At 46.0% G+C, this 7,500-nt stretch overlaps 1 protein-coding gene across 1 annotated transcript in view; it reads left to right on the top strand.

Annotated features, from left to right (window-relative positions):
* LOC134436701 (sodium bicarbonate cotransporter 3-like) overlaps nucleotides 1–7,500 on the top strand; it is a 177,808-nt gene that overhangs the window by 105,665 nt on the left and 64,643 nt on the right. The window lies entirely within an intron of this gene.

Genomic DNA, 7,500 nt, shown 5'->3' with positions numbered 1-7,500 from the left:
AGTGGACCATGTCAGTTTACATTCAGAAGGGTGGTGTAGGAAGCTGCATGGTGGCTGTAGGGGACTGTGGGGTGCTGAGGGGGAGAGAGGCGGGGGTCGGGTGTTGAGGGCTGAGTGACTCCGTCCGCTGGGTGGGTGGTCTATGGTGGATGCTGGAGTGGAGTGGGGCCTTGATCAGTGTGTGGTGGGCATTCCTGCCTTAATCTGCACAGGGGCAGCGCGTCACTGGACTCGCCCGCTGTAATCCCCACTACAGCCCTGGGGCTTTGGCAGGAATGCCCGTCTGTACTGTACTGCACTGGCACTGCCACCACCGTCACACATGCTGCCACCGCCACCGACATGGCCCCCTACCACCTTACCTTGGCTGCCCCCCTTGCACAGATGAGGCATAAATGCAATGTATCGTTGTGTGCAGTGTGCAGTAAACACTTGTGTGCTGTGGAGTGCTGTGTCACAATGACAATGGGAGTTGGACTTTCCCCAGTTGGGCTTTCTTTACACTGCACCCCTCACCAGCAATATTGTCACCCATGGTGCGCCCCTGCCCCACCTTACCACCACCCACAGTGGCCCCCCACCCCACCCCTCTACCACGGCTCATTGTCTACCCACTGCCACCGCTGTCACACATGCTGCTACCGACATGGCCCCCCTACCACCTTACCTACAGTACACCGCACCCTTCACTCACCAGCAATATTGTCACCCATGGCACACCCCTGCCCCACCTTACCACCACCCACAGTGGCCCACCACCACTAACACTACCTCACTTCACCCCATAGTCTACCCATTTGCCGTGAACGCCACACATAGTGCCACCCACTGTGCCCCCTACCACCTTAAAGTGTATATCGCAGGTTAACCACTACTTTGGATCAATGTGTACACACTGTATTCAATAAATGATCCACATATATAAGTCCCTCCAAAAACGATGTTAAACAACGATTTTTGTTGTTTGTTGTGGCAAATGTGGGTTTAACCGTAACCTGGCGACTACGTCAGGCGAGGCCATGGGTGAACGTTCTAATTTTATTTGCCTGGAATTTTACATAGGCGAGGTGACGATCACTAATGATATAACGGCCGTGGCCTGCAGGCCTATAATAGAAATCGCAACTGTAATCGTGCGGCTTTTCTCATGCAGGGCACTGTAACAACTTCCAAATGATTTAGTAACTTTTGGCCAACTAGTTTTAGTAGAAATGCTATTCATGCAGGGTTGCAAATTCTGCTTGGACCTATAGGCCTAGGCTAGACTATGCGACATGGGCTTCTTTTTTTTTACTAGTCCCTTCATATTTTTGGGCTTGCTTTTAATCATGTTTAATGAACTGCCAATATCGTGTCAGCTAAATGCAATAGGCTACCTAAATTAGGCCTACAAACAGCACAAACGGGAAATGATCTGCGTAGCCTAAAATGTGGTGCTATTCGCCCGACTGGGGAGGGACTGTCCATGGTACTGAAATCGCGTCAAACTTTTCCAAGGTGCAAAACAGTAGGCTAAAGTAGGCCTATACCACCCGAGTCATGTCGCTGTTGTAAAAATCACATTTTCAATTTCCTTTGACTGTTCTATAGAATTACATGCAACTTCAATAAAGGTCACCCACATGCGTATCACAAATCAATAGCATAACCCACGCGGCGGCGGGACTATTTCGGTTAACCTATATTCCTTGAAAAAAAAAAAAAGTCAGAGTGTCACAAAAAAAATACACTGTCCGTAATTATAGGCCTACCAAACGAAATTATCCAATAGAAGAAATCAAGTCTTCCGGTTCAATAATCCACGTTGTGTGGCGCAAATGTAGCGCCTTCCAAGTCTCTCGCGGCCAAAAGTGACTAAGCTCACCTCTGATGATGTAGCCTACTTATGTTCCAGGTTACTCACGGCACTGAGACGATGCAGGATAATCCATGGAAAGTCTTCAAGTAATCCAAACAGAAAATTTCAAGCAAGACAGTAAAACAACAATAGTCGCCAGATCAAACATAAATACCAAAACTAGCCTATAGGCCAATGTAGATTTGGTATGACGTTTGATAAAAGCATCTCATTCAGATGGCCAGGGAGAGACGCAAACAATCTTTCAACAGCGTTGGCTGGAGCCTTCGAGTAGATCCTTTTGGTTGTATCTTTTCAGTCTCTATTTTCCTACTACGCGCGTTGGATCCATGTTTTAGATGTGTCCCAGCATCTCTATAAAAGGGTAGGCTATGTCTGTCCGTCCGTCTGAAACGCGTTCTTCAAATTGTTCCCTTCTGTGTCCACAAGGTGGGAGAGTTGACTATTTGGCCCGGAGCACGCAGCTGATTGCATTGTGAGACAAGTGCAGCGCGAGTGAAAGTGCTGCTGCATTGGATAAGAAGCAGTGATAACGCGCCAGTTGCCCTAGCCAGGACAACTGAGGGGGCATTCAATTTTCGGCATTATTTTGTGTTTGGGCCGTGGGAGGCAACTTCGTTTCGTTTTCACCAACACCACTGTGAAGTGTGTGTCACTATGTTCACGGTCTTTACCCCCTTATGAGACTTCGGCCCGAGGATGTCAAACGTGAGGGGGGCGCTTCATCATGTTGTGTATGATAGTGTCACGTTGTGCAGCTCAACTATGTGGTTTGTCAGAAACTCGCGGCAATGACAATGAAACGTGGTGCTCGAAACAAGTAGACAAATGCGCCATTTGACATACGGTGTACTGATGTTCTCGGACGTATTGCAAGGGAGGTTCATTCGTTTTCTGCTGACGGCCGTGTGGACCGCACAGGTGCTTTCCGCTTTGCCCAGACAGATTGCTTTGCAGTCGTTTGAATTTGGTAATCTCTGGCACTCTTACAATGCAGCCGACTGCTTTGCACCTTGCCGTTAAAAAGCTTGGAGCGAATGATTCACCCAAACGGTTTTATTTATTTATTATTTGTTGCTGTTTACATTCTTTCCCACTTGGACATGATGCTGAAATGGCATGATAGACCTACTAAAGGTTGATACTAACAATGTCTGGTAATTTGTAGTGTAGGCCTACTTGAAATTTGAAATCACATGGTAGGCCTACTTCTCCAAATTCAAGCTTTCAAGACTCGCACTTTGAGCAATCGTAACCCATCCCCCCATTTTTTTTTTTTTTGGCATAGTTCGAACACTGGTTTTTACTGCCTCACGGTCACATGGCACCCTGTAGCGGTCATGATATAATATTGCCAATGATATTTATTTCATACCCGTACGGCATAATTCAATCACACACCGTACAGAATGCAGGGCTACCGCTACTGCGGGCTACTGAATGGCCTCGCCTGACGTCACACAATAGATTAGAATTCTTTGAACATGTTACTGAAAATACACACTTTTCCTCATTATATTTCATTTTCTGATGTCCTGTTGCATGAAAAAAATGATGGATAATTGTTCAAGTGGTAGAACTATCAAAGGAAGTCCATTATTTTGAATAAAAATTAACCTGAGATATACACTTTAACTACAGTACACCGCACCCTTCACTCACCAGCAATATTGTCACCCCATGGTGCGCCCCTACCCCACCTTACCACCACCCACAGTGGCCCCCCACCCCACCCTCTACCACGGCTCACCCCATAGCCTACCCACTGCCACCCACTGTGCCCCACCAACGTTGCACCCCACACTACCACCATCGCCACTCACTTTCTACTCTGACCACGCTACAGTCTACCCGCTTACCATCACCACCACCAACCGTATCTCACTCATTTCGTGAAGTATTCACGAAAAAAATAGATGAATTTTCGTGGTGCATTCACGTTATTGCCTGCCTTTCGTAAAGTCTTCACGAAAATAATAGATTAATTTTCACGTTGCCTATTCACTTGAATTGCCCGACTGTTGCCTAGCGACCCACTAGTTTGATGCCCTTTCGGTAGCCTACCGTCACATGGTAATCAAACATTTCAAACAAGCAATTTAGGGTTAGGTTTAGGGTCAAGGTTAGGGTCAAGGTTAGGGTTAAGGTTAGGGTTAAGGTTAGGGTTAGGGTTAGGTTTAGGGTTAAGTAGGGTTAAGGTTAAGGTTAGGTTTAGGTTTAGGTTTAGGGGACATAAGGCGTAAGTACCGAAAGGGCGTCGAATTAGTGAGTCCCGAGTGTATCAGCAGTGTTCTGTCAGCACCCCCTCCCCGCCCCTGCAGACGTTTGGATAACCATAGCAGCAGTGGGGCAATTCAAGTGAATAGGCAGCGTGAAAATTAATCTATTATTTTAGTGAATACTTCACGAAAGGCGTGAGATAGGGCTCCCACCACACATGGCACCTAAACTGACTCCCAACCACAGTGCACCCCACACCACCAACATCGCCACCCACAGTGACCCCCACCACCACCACTGCCACCATCCATAGTGCCCCTCTACACACTCTCTCACTCTCTCACTCTCTCTCTCTCTCTCTCTCTCTCTCTCTCTCTCTCTCTCTCTCCCCCCCCCCCTACCCCTCATCTCCTCCGCTCAGCCCCCCTAAACCAAACCAATTCTACACCCTCCATTTCCTTTACTGGCCTCATCTCATCCCCCGCGCATGACTTTGTTGTGATGTAAAGAAGACGAGGACAGACAAGAATGGCATGTGGGCACACACACACAGCAGGACATTGTCACATTAGCTCACTCCCATACTTGGGGTCGCCTCCAAAGACGATACGATTCAATATTGATCTATTGAGTCAACGATTTGATTGTTTTCTATACTTACGAATGCGTGTAGTGGAAAGTGCGCACATCCAGTAAAAAGCATCAGCAGGTGGCAAATCAAAAAATTGTCACATGCAGGAGCGGGAAAGGATCTGCACACTGCTTGCATAAGACTTACTTTATTAGGAGCAACGTTTCGATCATAGATCTTCTTCAGGCATCTTGAATCATTTCTGAAGAAGATCTATGATGGAAACATTGCTCCTAATAAATTAAGTATTTTGCAAGCAGTGTGCAGATCCTTTCCCGCTGATACTTACGAATGCCCCACGATATGATACAATTCTATTCAATCATTGGCCGTAGGATCAATGCATCGATGCATATGATTATAATTTACACTCCATCCCATACTTGTCAGATTCTGGTGTCATGAACACAAATTCAAATTCAAATTGTGCTTTATTATCATGACTGTAATGATACAATGTTGCCAAAGCATACAAATAACAAAACAAAAATGTGAACATTTACAGAAGATCTGTTTGCGTGTTTGTGTGCATGCACGTGTGTGTGTGTGTGTGTGTGTGTGTGTGTGTGTGTGTGTGTGTGTGTGTGTGTGTGTGTGTGTGTGTGTGTGTGTGTGTGTGTGTGTGTGTGTGTGTGCGCGTGTGCATGAGGCATAAATGCAATGTCGTTGTGTGCAGTGTGCAGTGTTCACTTGAGTGCTGTGTCACAATGACAATGGGAGTTGGAGTTTCCCAATGAGCTCTCACTTTCACAGCTTTCATTTATTATTAGTAAAAGTAGTAGTACTAGTATTAGTAGTAATAGTAAAAGTAGTAGAGATGCACCGGCACCCGATACTGCTCATTTTTCTCCTACTCGTATTCGTCAAGCACTTGCCGATACCAGGAATGATACTGCTATTACACAAAACAATGCAAAATCTTGTCACGTTCTATGGATATGAAAGCAGCATGGAAAAAGTGCCACCTCATACATTTTACTAACATTTAAATCTACATGGACATGGACAATAAAAATATCACAGGTGGAAAAAAAACAAGGCCCTGCATTTATTTTCGTTGTATTTTGGTGGTAAAAGGTATCGGTACTGGTACTCAGTATCGGCAAGTACACACATTAATGCACTCGTACTTGTATTGTACTCGTACTTGTCTTGTTTTCAAAAAAGTGATATCGGTGCATCCCTGAAAAGTAGTAGTAGTACTAGAAGTAGCATGTTATTTAGGACAGTTCAGTTGTAGTGTCAGCATGAGCGCATGTCTTCACTGACTGAGGCGCATACCTCCACAAGCATTCCAGACCATAAAAAAGGCTTAAGGGCTTAAGTATAGCGACTCTGTATTTGCGGTGAAGGACAGGGCTGGACAGGGGGAGAAATAGGGCCCAGGCACTTTTGGCTTAAAGGGTACACCTCATAGGGGAGAAATAGGGCCTGGGCACTTTTGGCTTAAAGGGGCCTCTCATAATTAGAGAAATAGGGCCCGGGCACTTTTGGCTTAAAGGGGCCCCGCTCATAATTAGCAGCGCTGAACTGAATCACCGGTGGGCCCTGCACCCTCCTTGGCCCCTATTTTCAGAAATGTGAAAATAATATATATATAGTATACTTACTACATAGTATACTAGTATACTATATATATATATTTCTCACATTTCTGAAAATAGGGGCCCACAAGGGTGCATGGGCCCACCAGAAAATGTCCGGTATGCCAGATGGCCAGTCCGGCCCTGGTGAAGGTGGGGACAAGGTGGCGACTGGAATGGCAGTGTGGCACAGGGCAGAGGGCATTGTCACGTTAGCTCCGTCTCATGTGTGTCAGGTGCCAGCCGAGCCATCACAAGCTAACGTTGACCTACTGATGACGGATGTGGCATGATGACTCGAGAGCTGTTTTTAAGCACCCATTTCTCCTCTGCTCTCCAGTCACAAGTCCCTCTCTCTCTTTCTCCTCTGCTCTCCTCATGGGTCCCTCTTTCTTTCTCCTCTGGGGTGCATTTCTCGAAACCATAGTTGCTAACTACTACAATGTTCCATCGGCAACTACCCAAGTTGCTAACTGGCTAACAACTACACTTTTGAGAAACGCACCCCTGTTCCCTTCACAAGTCCCTCTCTCTTTCTCCTCTCTTCTCTCCTCACAAGTCCCTCTCTCTTTCTCCTCTGTTCTCCTCCCAAAGTCCCTCTCTCTTTCTCCTCTGCTCTCCCCACAAGTCCCTCTCTCTTTCTCTTCTGGGGTGGATTTCTCGAAACCATAGTTGCGAACTACAGTAGCTACTTTGTTGTTTGCAATGCAATTTTCCATTGGCAACTACCCAAGTTGCTAACTGGCTAACAACTACACATTTGAGAAACGCACCCCTGTTCTCCTCACAAGTCCCTCTCTCTTTCTCTTCTCTTCTCTTCTCTTCTCTCCTGCCCCATAACCCCAGTCTCAGTCTCTTGTGTGCCCCTCTTTCTCCTCTCCTCCAGCGTTAATGGAAGTTAATTGGTCAAAGTTTCTTCATGCTTCTTTATGAAGGAAGTGGTAGTATTAGAACATTGGACATTTATTTTGCATGCTTTATTATTGCACAATTGAGTTGATCTTGTTTTATTGTTATTATGAAGACAACCTTTTTCTCCTCCTCTCACTCTGCATGGGTCACCTGAATGGGCACAGATGAATGTGAAGGAGGTTGTATGGGTTTGTTTATTTGTTTGTTTATGTGTTTGTTCGATCTCATGTTGATGTTAATTTTGTTTCAAGGCACGGGTGCCTGGTGTCCTGCATGAAGTGTCATTGTGAATTTCC

This window comes from Engraulis encrasicolus, chromosome 20 (genome assembly GCF_034702125.1).
Source record: "Engraulis encrasicolus isolate BLACKSEA-1 chromosome 20, IST_EnEncr_1.0, whole genome shotgun sequence".
NCBI classification, from domain to species: Eukaryota; Metazoa; Chordata; class Actinopteri; order Clupeiformes; family Engraulidae; genus Engraulis; species Engraulis encrasicolus.
Note: the sequence above shows the minus strand (reverse complement) of the source record. Positions and strands in the feature narration are given on the sequence as shown.